Source organism: Rosa chinensis, chromosome 2 (assembly GCF_002994745.2).
Source record: "Rosa chinensis cultivar Old Blush chromosome 2, RchiOBHm-V2, whole genome shotgun sequence".
NCBI lineage: Eukaryota > Viridiplantae > Streptophyta > Magnoliopsida > Rosales > Rosaceae > Rosa > Rosa chinensis.
In genome coordinates, this window is record NC_037089.1 from 44372712 (window position 1) to 44389555 (window position 16844).

Consider the following 16844-nt stretch of genomic DNA (forward strand, 5'->3'; position numbering starts at 1 on the left):
TGCCACGATATTGATAAAACAATGGCACTGGCAGTCTTCAAGCAGAGACTCCTAAAGGGATCATTTCTCTATCATCTCAATTACAATAATCCAAATACTGCATATGACCACGTCATGAGCAAGGCCGTCATCCATGCACAAGCTGAGTTCATCACATACGGAGAAACTCCTCCACCACCGCCAACGCCAGCAAAATTCACTCAACCATCCTCCAGCCAGCAGGAGACCGCTAACAAAACCTCTGCTACGCTGCCAACTGATAAGAAGAGAGAGTGGCAACAATGCAACTATCAGACCAAGCGGCAAAAGGACCAAAATTACCACAAGGTCAACCGCTCACCCCACGGGGATAACCATAACAAACAGATAGAGTCCTCCCAGCGGTACGCAGTGTTTACAGTCCTCACAGCCTCGTATGAAGAGATATACGACTAGTGCAAAGACCAGATCCCACCACCACCCCCAAGAAAATACCCTAGAGTGGGAAAACCAAGAAACATCGGCAAGTGGTGCAAATACCACGAAGATAGTGGTCACAACACCAACAATTGCAACGCTCTCAAAACGAAAATTGAGACTTTATATTGTGATGGTAAGTTGGAATAATTCAAGGTGCATCAACCACCACCTGTGGTCGCCAACATAGAGCCCATGCGCCGCATCAACACCATCGATGGTGGTGCTCAGATCATCAACATGTCTCATAGTTCAAGAAAGCGCAATGCACTCGCTAACCACCCCAAAAAAATTTGCAACATCCACTATCAGAGATCCACTAAAACCCCAAAGTTTGGTTGAGAACCCATTACCTTCTCGGAGGAAGAAGATCGCGGAGTACATCTACCCCATGATGATCCATTCTTGATCGACACCATGCTCGATAAATGATCCTTAAGAAGGGTCCTCGTTGACAGCGGATATGCTATCAATGTCATCTTCAATGGTTACTACAACCAACTCCAGCGGAATAGGAAATTACTCTAAGATCATAAGCCCCTGCTCAGCTTCTCCGGTGACGTCACACAAGCACTAGGTTCTGACTACATGCGCCTAGTCATCGGCGCTAGCCCATGCACAGCAGAGATACATACAGAGTTCATTGTGGTCGACTACTTCAGTTCATATAATGCCATCATTGGTCGACCGGCGCTCAACAAACTAAAGTGTATCATAGCCGGGTACATGCTTCTCATGAAGTTCTCTACACCCAACGGGACAGGCTGCGTGAAGGGAAGTCAACAACTGGCACGAGAATATTATTCAACAACTGTGGCACAGTCGACCCGCCTCCATGAGATCCTAACGGTGGGAAACCATGTATCGTTAACAAACATTTTTGAGGAACCTAGGGATGATGAGGAGAAATATGTGAAAAGGAGCCTGTCAACCCAGAAACGTCCTTAAAAGTTATCAGCATCTCTGAGGAGCACCCTGAGCGGACGGTCCTCATCAGTGCTCAGCTAGCCCCAAAGATAGTGACATAACTCACTCAGTTTCTACTAGACAACGCCGCCGTCTTTGCATGGTCTTATGCTGATATGCCAAGCATCTCCAGAAGCGAAGGGCTTTTGACGAAGAAAGATATCACGCAATAGGGGAAGATGTCGTCAAGCTCCAGGGTATTGGGTTCATCCACCAAGTCAATTATCCTCAGTGGATTTCCAACTTGGTAATGGTAAAGAAACCAAGCGGAAAGTGGCGAATGTGTGTAGACTTCAAGGGTCTCAACAAGGCATGCCCCAAGGATAGTTTCCAGCTGCCCTGCATTGACCAGCTGGTTGACGCTACAGCGGGACATGAGTTGCTCAGCATGATGGATGCCTTCTTAGGATACAATCAAATCAAGAGGCACCCCAGCGACCAAGAGTGCACCAGTTTCACAACCGACAAGGACCTATACTACTACAATGTCATGCCCTTTGGGTCGAAGAACGCTGGGGCAACATACCAGCGGTTGATGAATGCCATGTTTGCAGAACACCTTGGAAAAATAGTAGAGGTCTATGTGGATGACATGTTGGTCAAGAGCATCAAGGCCAGTGGACACGTGGCAAACCTTAGAATCATATTCGCCTTCCTCTTGGCCTATGGTATGCACCTTAACCCAGAAAAGTGTTTCTTTGGCACCACCTCTAGCAAATTTCTGGATTACATCTTTAGCGGACGAGGCATAGAGGCTAACCCTGACAAAATACAAGTCATCCTCAACATGAAGTCTACCGTGTGGAAAGTACACGTTCAGAGCCTCCAGGGCAAGCTAACCGTCCTTTCTCGGTTCATTTCTAGGCTTACCGACAGATGTCTCCCATTTTTCAAGGTTCTAGGAGGACCCATTAGAAAGTAATTGACTGGGCCCCAGATTGTGAAGCGGCATTTCAGGGCTTTAAAGAATACTTGGCGGCTGTACTTACATAAGCATTTCCAAGCATAATTAGCTATAATGAGCCATGCTCATGATACAGCCAGCGGTACCAGATACTGCTAACTGTGTGACCTACGGAAACACAGCCAAATAGGATACCGCTTGAGCCCCGGCTCACCCCCAGATCACAGCTGACGCGATGCCACTCTCCGCGCCAAGTTAGCATCAGAAGCTGGGAATGGAAGCATATCAGTCCCGCATTGAAAACAAGGAAGAGCTCAGTCTCTTCCCCATTTATAAAAGGTTCACTCCTCTATCCTCATTAATTACGCATTTACTACTCCTCTATTGTTACTCTGTCAATATAAATACATTAACTAACTTAGGCATTGAAGAAGAGAAGACCGCCCAATGTGGTCTCCCTCTGATGCTGCTTTGTATTTTGCTTGGCAGGTAGCGGAAGCTTTGAGAACATTGCAAGTAGTGGTCCTCCCATGGGATTAGTGTTAACCAGAGACTTGGGTTACCGCCCAAATCTAAAGAATTAACATTGGCGCCGTCTGTGGGAAGCGGAGATCGGCCGCAACCTTAGATGGGTTGAAACTCCGACTTAATCCTATGCGTCGACAGACCCTTGTTCACCCCCACATTGTATTCCCACCCCGCCGTCGCAACAAAATAGGTGTCCCACCAGGCGGACATGGAATCTTTCAAATTCTAGATCAGCTTGGGCGCCCCCTGGCTGTTAGTTAGATTAACTTCACCGCTGCACCCCTACCGCCTCACGTACACCAACTCATAGAAGTGCAGCACCTCCGCCACGGTCGGACCCTCTCATTCGGACAACTACCACAGGGAATTCAGCGCCATAAGTAGTCGCTACATGTTGGGACAAATCTGCCCAAAAGCGAGGCCAAACTTGCACACCTGGATCTGAAGGTTGGGCAGCAGCGGAAAGGTGACACCTTGGCAGAAGATAGCCTCGTGTATGGTAGCGTACCCAGCCGACATAATGGATGTCCTCTCCTCCCTCCCAGGTGCCCGCAGCTTCACTACGCCGGGAAGACGGAACACCCTCTTAATTCTGTTCACAGCGGCCACAGTCATCGGCCCGCCTGCCTCGTATACTTGGGTACCGTCACTAAGGACCCAGACTGACTCGACTTCCTCCAGGCCAGCCTCCTCCCCGCTAGTGAAACTGCTAGTGGCACTATTACTCGCTAGCCTCTCCTTATGCCTTTTACTGGTGGCAGCATCCTCACACGCCCTAGTACTCTTTGGACGCCCGACAAGACCCATAGCAACGTCCGCGGGTATGGTCTATAACTGTTCGATGTCTAGCATATCGGACAGTGAGGTTCCTGCAGGGGCAGACGGATGCAATGAGTCAATAAACCCTCTATCCACCATGCTCAGCGACACATCAGACCTGGAATCCTCACTACTTGAGATCTCTATGACGCTAGCCATCACAAACCCTAAAACCCGAGTAAGTTAGTTCCAAACCGATCTACACTAACCCCATAGCAGTTTTCAGTCAAGAACACCAAGAACATTTACCCAGAAAATGCCAAAACAAGAACAAAACACATCCACACTCAAAACCCATATCCGACCATTCAGCTAACAGATGAACCCCAAACCCCTATCAAACACATACACCCACTCCCAAAACCCAGTCTAGACCATCAAACACAACAGGGACTGCTACAACTCAACATAAATAGAAAACACAGAAATTGACAAACGAAGAACCCAATAAAACAGGGATGGGTTCAGAATACCAAGCTCAAAGATGGAGATTTTGGTACGCTCGAGGACACTCGTCTTCACTGCAGGAGGTCTTCATCCTCCGAAGATCAACAACTTCACAGAATCTAAAGATCTTCTTTTCGAATAACAGAGGGTAGCTTGAAGACGACGATATCAATTCAAAGTGTAGAGTGTTGAACCACTCGATTTCCCTCTCTTTTATGTCAACATCAAACAATCTCCACCGTCTAACATCAAACAATCTCCACCGTACAAGTGGCCCACGATCGCATTTACTTTTCAGATTAACCGAGGTGACGCCTGGGTTTCAAAATCCATGATCACTAGTATTAATGGCGAGGAGACCGGCGTGCTGCAGAGACGTTATTCCACAAGCTAGCCTAGTACATGTTGGCCACGTGTCGGGCACCGTCAGATGAAACTTCTAGCCAAAACAACAATCGAAAAGGCAGGTAACAAATCGTGAAAAGTGATAGTCTCCGCTAAGCACAACACCGCTAGCGGAACTTCTCCCTTTTCATCTTGTAAGCGAGACAGTATCCGATAAGCGCAACACAGCTAGCGGAACTTCTCCCTTTTCATCTTGCAAGCGAGACAGTCTCCGATAAGCTCAACACCACTAGCGGAACTTCTCCCTTTTCATCTTGCAAGCGAGACAATCTCTGCTAAGTGCAACACCGCTGGTGAAACTTCTCCCTTTTCATCTTGCAAGCGAGACAGTCTCCTCTAAATTCAACACCACTAGCGGAACTTCTCCCTGTCGTCCATCAGGCAGAATACTCTCCGCTGACCTCCACACCGCTAATCGAGTTCAGAGACCCCCGTGACTCTTGATAGGACCAAAAAGTGTGACGATATTATTGAATATGTGCCCCATTTTAGCCTTGTTTCTCCCTTAAATTTCGTGTTTTGAGTCATCGAGTCATTTTAAGAGTCTTGTAGAGTGTTTGGAGTGAAATAGGCAGAAAACGCAAAATTCATGAAGAATCCTAGCTGGATCAGGATTCCTCACCGTCATGCAAATCTGTGGGCCTTAAGATAGAATTTATGGGAGTATTTTTCTGAAATTAAATTGTTTTAATTCTTTTTATTTTCTCTAAAAGAATTTAATTTTCTGCCCTTTATTAAATCAGGTTGACCAAGCAATGAAGAAGGGAAATAAAGCAGAAAAGATGTTTCAATTGAGGAATAAAAGAGAAAGATGTTTCAGCTGGAAAATAAATAAGAGAAAGACGTTTCAGCTTGGAAATTAAAAGAATTGCCCCATTATGAGAGGATTTAAGGCCATAAAGGAGACGTTTCAGCTGGAAAAGCCAACCAATGCTCCCCTATAAATAGGCAACATCCACAACATAATTTGCATCACTTCCCAGCCAAGATCACTTCCCAGCCAAGATAATTCATTGCCTATCACTTCCTGGCGAAAAACCATTCCAAGACTGCCCAATTCACTCCTTAAACTTCCATCACCTACAAGACCGTGACACCATCCATTCATCAATCTACAAAGCTCTTAGGCGCTGAGTCAAGGACGCTCCACCACCATAGCAGAGACAAGTTCATCACCTTGTTGCTAAGCCGCTGAGGAAAGCTTCAAAGTGTAACTATGACTCTACTTATAATTTTTGTTTCGGTTTTGTTTGTTTGTTCATCAATTTTTGGCGCCGTTGCCGGGGATTGTTAAAATCCCTTGCACGTAAAGTGTCATCGATTTTGTTGTATATAGAATGCATGCTAATTTTTGTACTACACTTGTGGAATGGTGACAAATTGCGATTTCGGTTAGGCCAAGCTTTAATTGTGATTTAGTTTAAGTTTTATGAGTGTTTCAAAATTAAGCATGTCTTTTATCATTGTTGTACAATTTGTAGAAGTTGTTTCTTTAACCATATTGTAAATTGAATGTGTTTCACTTAGATTAATATACTTAAGTTGTGAATTTAGCTAAATACTTAATTGTTATAAGTGTGTAAAATCGTATGAGTAGACAAGGGCCCTTTTGTTAATATTGGCCTAAACCCTTCATTAGTACCTTGCTCAGGTCTCTTGAGGTTGAGGGCGGCCTTTATTAGCACTTGGAGAACGGTCTAACACATAAGTTAATTTCCCAGCTGAGTAAGGGGCGTATACGGATGGTGTCTTAGGTTGAGACCCTGAGTGATGGGTTCAATTGGATCTCAGAGATACTATAGAATGAGCCTAAACCACTATGTGGGAGTAGCCGATAGGGGCCTAAACCTCAATGAGGGAGTAGCCTCCGTAGTATCACTAAAATGAGTCCTCCCTCTCACTTACCTCTTAATCTGGCCATTCTGCCTTCTGAAACAAAGGAAAGAGACTTATGTCTGGGCGACTATCCCTATATCGTATCTCACCAATAGTAGCGGTTTCTATTGGGCTCGACTTACAACTTGGAGTCAATTGAGATATTAGCTAAGTTTATAACAAACTTAAACAAAAAAAAAAAAAAATTGTTGTGTGACCTGATTAAGGTATATTGGATTAAACATGACTTTGTCGAGGGTAGCTGTTCTATAATTCCATTGCACAAACGAGGTCCTCTGTTCCAGTACCTAAGTATGTAAATGTAAAAGTAACTTAGAAAGTAGGAAAGACATAATGTTTGTATTCCTAACCTTGTATATGTTACTAACACTTGATCTGGTGAGTCCTTTGTGGAGCACACATTGGAAGAGATACCCCTCCAGGAGGCACCCAAGGAATGAGCACATGTGAACAAGAAGAAGAGTCCAGGCTGAAGGACTATAAATATTAAAGCGCTGCATGGGAGGCAACCCATTTCAACCGAAGCTGTGAAGGAGCCATCAACGAGAGTTTGAAATTTCTATCTCTTCACTTGCTTAGGTTGAATTGTACTTGTGTCTTTGTTTATTGTTTGTTTATTTTACCCTTCCCTAAAAAAAATAATAATAATAATAAAAAATTAAAAAAAATATATTCTATGGTTTTTTAGTGTCTTTTTGTTTTGTTTTGTTTGCTTGAGTCTTAGGATGCCCCTAACGTCTAGGATGAACATGTCTCTGAATTCATGGCTGAAGGTTTTTCACAATCGAAATAGGAGTTAATTGAATTCTGTGGTTAATCGACATTGTGATGCTTGTATGAAGATTTGAGATAGCATTGTAACTTGGTTCATTAAGTATGCTAGGATTAAGTCTAATTCATTTGACCCTAAGTGAGCTGTTGAGCTAAAATACTTTCTTTTCGAGTGTTTATTGATAATTCTAGAATTTCGTGGCTGTATTTGCAAAACCTCATCATTCTTTGAAAATCCAATGATCATGTGCCATAGATTTCAATGGACTAGAGAGTACTAGAACTCGGCTGTTGTGACTGTCAAAACTTGTATGCCATAATATGCACTGATCCTGGATAGGATAGAAGGCATTAGGATAACCACCATAGCCAAACAAGCATGTGTCCCCAATTGTGCCCGTCGTGGGACTCCTTAGAATGAACCCCTTTGAGCCTACGTTGAAAACCTTTGTTTCATCACCCTCACTACCCTACCATGAGCTTAGTATAGGATATCTCTACCCTTGTCTTAGGGACTTAGTAGAGCATGACATGGTATGTAGGGGTGACGATGAAAGACAAGTGTGGGGTGGGGAAAATCCAAGAAAAAAAGAAGAGAAAGAAAAAATAAAATTTTGCCGTAAAAAAAAAAAAATGAAAAAGAAAGAAAGAAAAGAGGCAAAATAGAAGAAAGAAAATTCTTGGGAAATTGTTGAAGTGTGGTTTTGGACTTTCAAATTTGTAGAAGGCTCAAAGTTGAAAATTATGCCTTTGTCCATTTCCATGTTGGTTAGAGTGAAGGTTTAGCCCAAAACAATGATATTTGGCGTACAAAAATGATGACATAAGGTGGTCCATATATGCTCTGCTAGGTCCTTAGGATTTTTGTATCCTTAATCTTCATTTCGAAAACCCTAACTTAGCCCCATTACAACCTGTTTTAAGTGCTTACTTGATCCTTGAGATGGGCAGTCTTTGGTTAGTGGAGTCAGTTACGCAGTCGAGCTTATGGTTTAGGTCCATTTGTGCACTTAGTCATTTCTTGAGGTCTTTAATAAATCTTCACAAAATGCTTTTATTGATGAAATATGCAAGCTGTTTGTTGCCTTACAATTTGTTCTCTTGCATATACTTGAGTGTGAAGCTTTTAAGCATAGCCATTTCTGAGAGAAAAATCGAGAGTATGCCTTGTGAGTTTGGATTGGACTTGTTCGAAACATGCTATCATTCACTATATAACTTAAGTTCTCCATATCTTGCTTAGTCATATGAGTGTCACATGTTTATTAACCATGGAATTATCTATACGATTTTGATTAAGTGTTTAACGTGAAAGCCATGAGTTTGGAGTCTCTGAGACAACAGTTAGGGGAAGTAGAGTCATTTACTTGTTTTTTGTCGAGTCGTTGTTTTGTTTTGTATTTTTGTTTTGCTAAGGGACTAGCAACAGCTAAGTGTGGGGTAGTTGATAGGACCAAAAAGTGTGACGATATTATTGAATATGTGCCCCATTTTAGCCTTGTTTCTCCCTTAAGTTTCGTGTTTTGAGTCATCGAGTCATTTTAAGAGTCTTGTAGAGTGTTTGGAGTGAAATAGGCAGAAAATGCAAAATTCATGAAGAATCCTAGCTGGATCAGGATTCCTCACCGTCATGCAAATCTGTGGGCCTTAAGATAGAATTTATGGGAGTATTTTTCTGAAATTAAATTGTTTTAATTCTTTTTATTTTCTCTAAAAGAATTTAATTTTCTGCCCTTTATTAAATGGGTCCTTGACCCAAAGCCCCAAAATGAGGGAAAATTATCCCACTTACCCCAGCAAGAGATTTTTGTTCTCACTTGCCCATTTTAAAAAAAAATGACAATTTCACCCTAAGCTAATTAATGAATTTACATCGTGCCTCACTCCACGATCTGAACTCTCTCTCTCTCTCTCATCCCTCTCCGTTTGCTCTCTCTCTCTCTCTCCCTCTCATCGCTCTCCGACCTGCTCTCTCTCTTTCTCTCTCTCTCTCTCTCATTCCTCTCTGATCTGCTCTCTCTCCGTCTCTCTCTCTCATCGCTCCCGGATCTCTAACTCCGGCGAGGTTCGACCTCTCGCCCAGATTCCGCTCTCTCTCATTCCTCTCCGATCTACTCTCTCTCCGTCTCTCTCTCTCATCGCTCCCGGATCTCCAACTCCGGCGAGGTTCGACCTCTCGCCCAGGTTCTGCTGCAACTCGCTGGTGAGCTCGACAGCGTCCAACCGCTGTCGCTCTGACAACGACCGCGTCCAACTGCTGCAACGCCCAGATTCCGTGCAACTCGCCGGTGAGCTCGACTGCATCCAACTGCCTCGCCGGTGCTGGTCGACTTTTGCTTGGATTCTGCTGCAGCTCGGCCGGCGCTGACAACGACGACCACGCGACGTCTTCGATGGCCTCCTGGACGTCACCGGTGCTCAACCCAGGCTGTGGCAGAGGAGAACGGTGATTGGGTGCCCAGAGCTTTTCTCTGGGTGCCCAAATCAATTTCTAGTTTTTTTTTTTTTTTTTAAGTAACAAGACAGAAGGAAAGGAAAAAGGAAAAAAAAAAAGTTTTGAATGTCTATTACTCTCTAATTGACGTCTATTACCCATCTATTGGAGGGTAATAGACGGCTATTGGGGGGCAATAGACGTTTTGAATTTATGTAATCTCCTTGTTTTTTTCTGTAATCAAAGTTTTATTTGTATAAATTTAGGGAGATTAGTTCTCATTTTAGCAACTGAAAGTCCTATTGGGGGGTAATAGACGTCTATTGGGGGCAATACATGACTGATGTTTGTCTATTGGGGGGCAATACATGGCTGAGAGTCGTCTATTGGGGGGCAATACATGGCTGATAGTCATCTATTGGGGGGCAATACATGGTTGATAGTCGTCTATTGGGGGGCAATAGATGTCTATTGGGGGCAAAAAAAACTTTCAAGTGAAATTTTCAGCAAATTCCGGTGGGTGGCAGCCGGTGACCGGATTCCGGCAAAAGTTGGCCGGATTCCGGCGAAAGTTGGCCAGATTCCGGCGAAAGTTGGCCGGATTCCGGCGAAAGTTGGCCGGATTCCTGCGAAAGTTGGCCGGATTCCGGCGGCCGGTGACCGGACTCCGGCGAAGTCTCTCATGGTTTCTCTCTCTTCTATTTTCTCTCTCTCTCTCTCTAAGTAACAAAGGGGTAAGGGTAAAATGGTATTAAAAAGAATTAAAAAACAAAAAAAAATCATAATGGGGTATTAGGGAAGACCTCTTTAGAGTGTTTTGGGTAAGAGAGAATTAAAAAAACTTAATGGGGTAAGTGGGAAAAAAATCTCTAAAAATGGTGTAAATGGACAAAACCCCTTATTAAATCAGGTTGACCAAGCAATGAAGAAGGGAAATAAAGCAGAAAAGATGTTTCAGTTGAGGAATAAAAGAGAAAGATGTTTCAGCTGGAAAACAAATAAGAGAAAGACGTTTCAGCTTGGAAATTAAAATAATTGCCCCATTATGAGAGGATTTAAGGCCATAAAGGAGACGTTTCAGCTGGAAAAGCCAACCAATGCTCCCCTATAAATAGGCAACATCCACAACATAATTTGCCTATCACTTCCTGGCGAAGATAATTCATTGCCTATCACTTCCTGGCGAAAAACCATTCCAAGACTGCCCAATTCACTCCTTAAACTTCCATCACCTACAAGACCGTGACACCATCCATTCATCAATCTACAAAGCTCTTAGGCGCTGAGTCAAGGACGCTCTACCACCATAGCAGAGACAAGTTCATCACCTTGTTGCTAAGCCGCTGAGTCAAGGACGCTCCACCACCATAGAATAGACAAGTTCATCACCTTGTTGCTAAGCCGCTGAGGAAAGCTTCAAAGTGTAACTATGACTCTACTTATAATTTTTGTTTCGGTTTTGTTTGTTTCAATTTGCGAGTTGTGTAATTGGAGACATGAAATTTTCAGAATATTTTTATTAATATTTTTGAGATTTTTAGTTTATTATTGAGTTAATTTCGAGAATTCTTTTATGATGCATGTTACAATCTTGTGCCCTTTTACGTGTTTAGGTAATTTTCAGAGTTAGGTTCATAAGTTTGCATGCTAGAATAACGGTGAGAGTTCTTGTGTGTTTTCTTAATTGCCAAGAGTAATTGTTATTTGTTAAGACGCTGAGTTAAACAAGTAGCAATTAGTTCTAAAAAGTGGTAAAAACTATGTTCAATGGTTAAACGATTCTGGAAATTACGTGTTAAATTCTATGTCTAATGGTTAATTTGCACGTGTGAGTTGATTCGAGGGTTAGATAATACTACTAGTTAAGAGAATTACGCTGAGTGTTTTCGAAAATTAGTAGTATTAGGCTTGGTAAGGACTTTTCCGATCCATGCCTACATTAGAATGAATCAGATAAATGAATTGATCCGCTGAGGCTTTTCATTTGAGCTCTTATCTAGGCATTTAAGATGGGCACATTTTTGTAGCATGTTGAAATGAATTTTCTGTTTTTACACTTAGTAATTTCCGAGTGGTATTGGTCTAGGTTAGGGAAGTCGATCATTGTATATAGGTTTATTTGTTTTGTTTTTATTTTAAGTAGATTAGGAACCAAAATTCAAAACCCCCCATTTTATTATTTTATTTGTTAATTGACCTTTTTGTGTAGGTGTACCCTACAATCCCCGGACTGAACGATCCCTGCTTATCCTATACTGACAACAACATTTTGCAGGGTTAAATTGTGAGGCTATTTCAGCCGAACCAACTCTTCCAACAGCTCTCACTCAGTGGAGGGATGTCCGCCAATGGCGCTTCCCAAGGTAATGCCTCACCTTGACAATGACCGCCACGCGGCGTTGCATTCAAGCAATGTCCCTTCGGGACAAGTAAGGGAACATGTCAACAGTCTTCGACAGCCCTGATCAGGCACATTGACCCCCGACACTAGGGTACCAAAGATTGGGCTCGCAACCCAACACCCTGTGCTCAGCGCAGCTCCCCTCAACAAACAATATACCGACCAAACGGAGGTCTATCTTAGCTGGGGAGTAGGGGACTCCCTGGGGGGCCTAGTAGGGGCCCACCTGAAAGGGTACAAAGCGTTTGCTCAATAAGTCCATGGTTGACAATGCATTGACGCTAATTATGCTCTTGCAAGTGTAGCAGAAGTAACGCTTCGAACCGCTAGGCAACTCCCCAACCAAGATTGCCCTCCTTGACTGGGGACTTGGGGGGCTTGTACTTACATAAGCATTTGCAAGCATAATTAGCTATAATGAGCCACGATTATGATACAGCCAGCGGTACCAGATACAGCTAGCGGTACCAGCTACCGCCAATTGTGTGACCTAAGAAAACACAGCCAAATAGGCTACCGCCTGAGCCCCGGCTCACCCCCAGATCACCACTGACGCGCCGCCACGCGCCGTGCCAAGTTAGCATCAGAAGCTCTAGAAGCTGGGAACGGAAGCATATCAGTCCCACATCGAAAACAAGGAAGAGCTTAGCCTCTTCCCCACCTATAAAATGTTCTCTCATCTCTCCTCATTAATTACGCATTTACTACTCACCTATTGTTACTCTGTCAATATAAATACATTGACTAACTTAGGCATCGGAGAAGAGAAGACCGCCCAACGTGGTCTCCCTCTGTCCCTGCTTTGTATTTCGCTTGACAGGTAGCGGAAGCTTTGAGAACATTGCAAGCAGTGGTCCGCCCATCAGATCCGCGTTAACCAGAGACTTGGGTTACCACCCAAATCTAAAGCATTAATAGTGGCAATCCTACTTCTCTCCATTCCCGTGTAGGGTGAGGTACTCTACATATACTTAGCGGTATCACCATTAGCGGTAAGTTGAGCCATTGTACGGCGGGAAGGATAAGACGAGCTCCCTGTATTCTACTCCAGCAGAGGCATGAACGAGGCGAAGACAAGATACACCTCCCTGGAGCAGCTCGCTCTTGCACTGATTGTCACCGTTAGACGTCTCCGCCAATACTTTCAAGCTCATACAATCCATGTCTTAACAAACCAACCGTTGAAACAAGTAATGCAGAACCCTGAACATTTCGGGCGCCTCAGAAAATGGGCCATTGAGCTCAGCGAATTTGACATCTAGTATAAGCTACGAACGGCTATGAAAGGCCAGACGGTGGTAGACTTCATTGCTGAGCTCACGGAGCCACAAGATACACCCACCCCAGAGCCAACGGAAGGCGACACAACAATAACAACCATTAAGGAACCAGCATTCAGACTGGAACCTCCATGTGGACGGCTCTGCCTGCACCAAGGCATGTGGTGCCGGCGTTATCTTGACAGGCCCAGGGGGACTGAACGTGGAGTACGCGTTGAAGTTCAATTTCACAGCCTCCAATAACATGGCGGAGTATGAAGCGCTCATTGTAGGCTTACTCCTCACCATAGACTCAGGTGCTGATAGCATCAACATATTCAGAAACTCCCAGCTAGTCGTCAACCAAGTCAATGACAGTTTCCAAGCCAAAGACAAACAGTTGGCGACATACTTGGGATACGTCAAGACACTCATGAGAAAATTCAAATTCCACACCATCACACAGATCCCCAGAGAAAAGAATGCTAAGGTTGATTCACTGGCAAGACTAGCAACTGCTCAACCACACCAAAGTCCAGCAGACACGGGTAGAGTGCCTTGACAAGCCAAGCATCACCAAAACCCTAGCGTAGATTTTCAACATTGAAGTCAACCCCAGTTGGATGGATGAAATCATCAAGTACAAGCTCAATGGAACGTTGCCAGCAGACAAGGTCGAGGCACGGCAACTCAAGCGGAGGGCAACCCGCTATAATATCTAGAATAGCAAGTTTTACCTCCAGGGATTCACTCATCCTAACCTCCGGTGTTTGACCCCAGAAGAGGGAAATGCATTTCTAGCAATAATACACGCCGGGGAATGTGGAAACCACTCTGACGCCAGATCTCTGACCAATCGCAAAATGCAACAAGGCTACTTCTGGCCCACGCTAGGGGACGACGCCAGAAAGGTTTCCAGGTCATGCCACAAGTGTCAACAGTACGCTGACCTCCCCTATGCCCCTGTGGAACCCCTTTTGACAATCATCGGCCTATGGATTCACTCCATGTGGGGCCTGGACCTACTTGGAAAATTCCCAACCGCTAGAGGTCAGTTCAAGTACATCATTGTTGCCATAGACTATAATAGCAAGTGGATAGAGGCAGAGCCACTGACGACAATTACTACTGCCAAGGTAACTTACTCCCTCTGAAAGAACATCTATTACCATTACGGCGTCTCCCATACAATAGTCACAAACAACGGCACACAATTCAACAACAAAGAGCTCATATCTTTCACCGCTAACCTGGGCACCAAGGTGAGCTTTGCATCTGTCGCTCACCCCAAACCAACGGCTAGGTCGAAGAGGCAAACAAGATAATCAAGAAGCTGCTAAAAAAGAAGCTCGATGACACTAAGGGTTTATGGGCAGATAAGCTCCCGGAAGTTCTGTTGGCCATCAGAACTACCCCAACATCTACTACCGGTGAAACACCATTCTGTATGATGTTTGGGACTGAGGCCATCCTACCGATTGAGGTCACCCAGCCTACCGCTAGGGTCGAGGGCTACTGTCCCGAGACCAACGACGAGGGCATTAACCTCCACAAGGATCTCCTCTAGGAAAAAAGCCACAAGGCCCATTTGCATAACTTGTAAAACAAGCAACAGGTATCGCGTTTCTACAATGCCAGAGTCACAGCCCGGAACTTCCAACTTGGGGACTAGGTCATGAAGGAAGTCATTCCCCCGCCAACAGCACTCCACCCCACTTGGGAAGGACCATACAAGATAATGGAAGTCGTCAGCCCCGGCACATTCTACTTAATGGACAAGGATGACGTCACAACGACCCATCCTTGGAATACCGAACACCTTCGGTATTATTACAAATAGTCCTATCACTACCCAAGAGCATCTTGACTTACCTAAATTTTTGGTCAATATTTAGCTAAGGGAAGCTACCCAACGAGTACAACCCCTCTTTTGTAAACGCTGATCTCTCAGCTATCAATGAAACGAGGAATTATTCAAACCATTGTCGCCAAGTCTAGCACAAAAGTCAACTAGCAACGCCAACAACGTTCAACGGACCACGTCCACTACATCGTGCACTTGGAACAATTTTAATTCCTTTAATGTTTCATTGATTAACAAAAGCTGAAGTCAAAACTCTAGCGATCTATCAACATTCAAAATGCTCAATCATGTTATCAGCAACAATCCCATATTTTGGAAAAATTTTAGACAAATAGACACCGTACATTTAGGGTCAGGACTCCCCGCCAAAAACTATTGTCAAATTACAATATGCCTCAGCGGCAGCAAAAAAAAAAAACTACATGGCCAAGGCAGTTTTCAGGGATTGTTAGGAGCAGCGGCAACATCTTCACAGTCAACTCGGGGCTGTTGGGTAGCCAGGCGGCTGGTCTGATAGGAGCCATGGACGATAGGGCTTAGCGTCCAAATGCTACCATCCGCCCGAGTGTGGGTTGCCATGAGGTTGGCCCAAGAAACTTCATACCGGGTAGGCAGTGGAGTCCGTTGAGAGTCGTCCACCGGACCATGGTCGCTCTCGCCACTACCAAAGCGCAGACCCTCAAGCTGATCAACGACAGGCCCACCTGCTGGCACGGGCAGCTGGCTTGACGTACTGGCAGACTAAGACGCTTTAACCTAGTCGATGGTGCCCTTCTTGTTCAACAGGTTCAAGTTGGCAGCGGCACCAGCCTTCGCCGCCTCTGTCAAGGCTTGCTTGTACACGGGGTACAGCTTAAACGACTCTATCGCAGCAGCCTCTGCGCAGCTCCTCCCAGCTTCCAGCTGGGCAACCTAGCCCTCCAACTTTTTTAGCTCCGCAAACTTGGCGGTAGACTCCCGCTGAAGGATCTCAGCCAGCTTACCCTTTGCCTCCAGCTGGTCCTTCAGCAGAGCTGTATCTTGCTCCAGCGGGGATACGTGGTCGTTCCGCTCAAGGTCCCGCTCAATGGTGACGCTCAACTTGCCGCGAGCATCCGTCGCGTCACACTCTACCTTGGTCAGGCGCCGCTCGGTCTCCACCAGCTTGTCTTGTGCCTCCCCCAACTGCCTCTGGAGACCTTCAATTTCCTCCCTCAGCTGCCGCTCAACTTGAGGCTGGTTCGACGCCCCCAGGAACAACTCGTGCAGTCCAACCGATAGATGCCCAAATGCCGAACTAAATGGCGACTGCTGCACGGCCGTCGAGCTAAGGGTCCGATCCAGCTAGCCGAACCCTAGCTGCTCGTAGAGATCGAACAGGAACTCTCGCTATGGATCCATCAAGAACTTCGCGTAGGCGGCGAAAGAGTCCAACACGCCACTTGGCCCCTCCCCGGTGGCAGCAACAGTTACTGATCGCAGAGTCTGTCTGACCTTCTTCTACCTCTGATGGCGTGCCCTGATCGGCACAGCGTCGACGACCTCTTCACTTTCATTAACGTCATTCTGATGGCCTCTTTTTTAGACCGCCACCCTGAGTGGCACCCTCGACGACAGGCCTTAACGGCTCTTGAGGCTCTAGCCCAACAATCATAACGAGCTCTTTCCTCAGCACTTCGCCGCTGGGCCGGAACCCTCTCCTTGGTCTTCGCGGG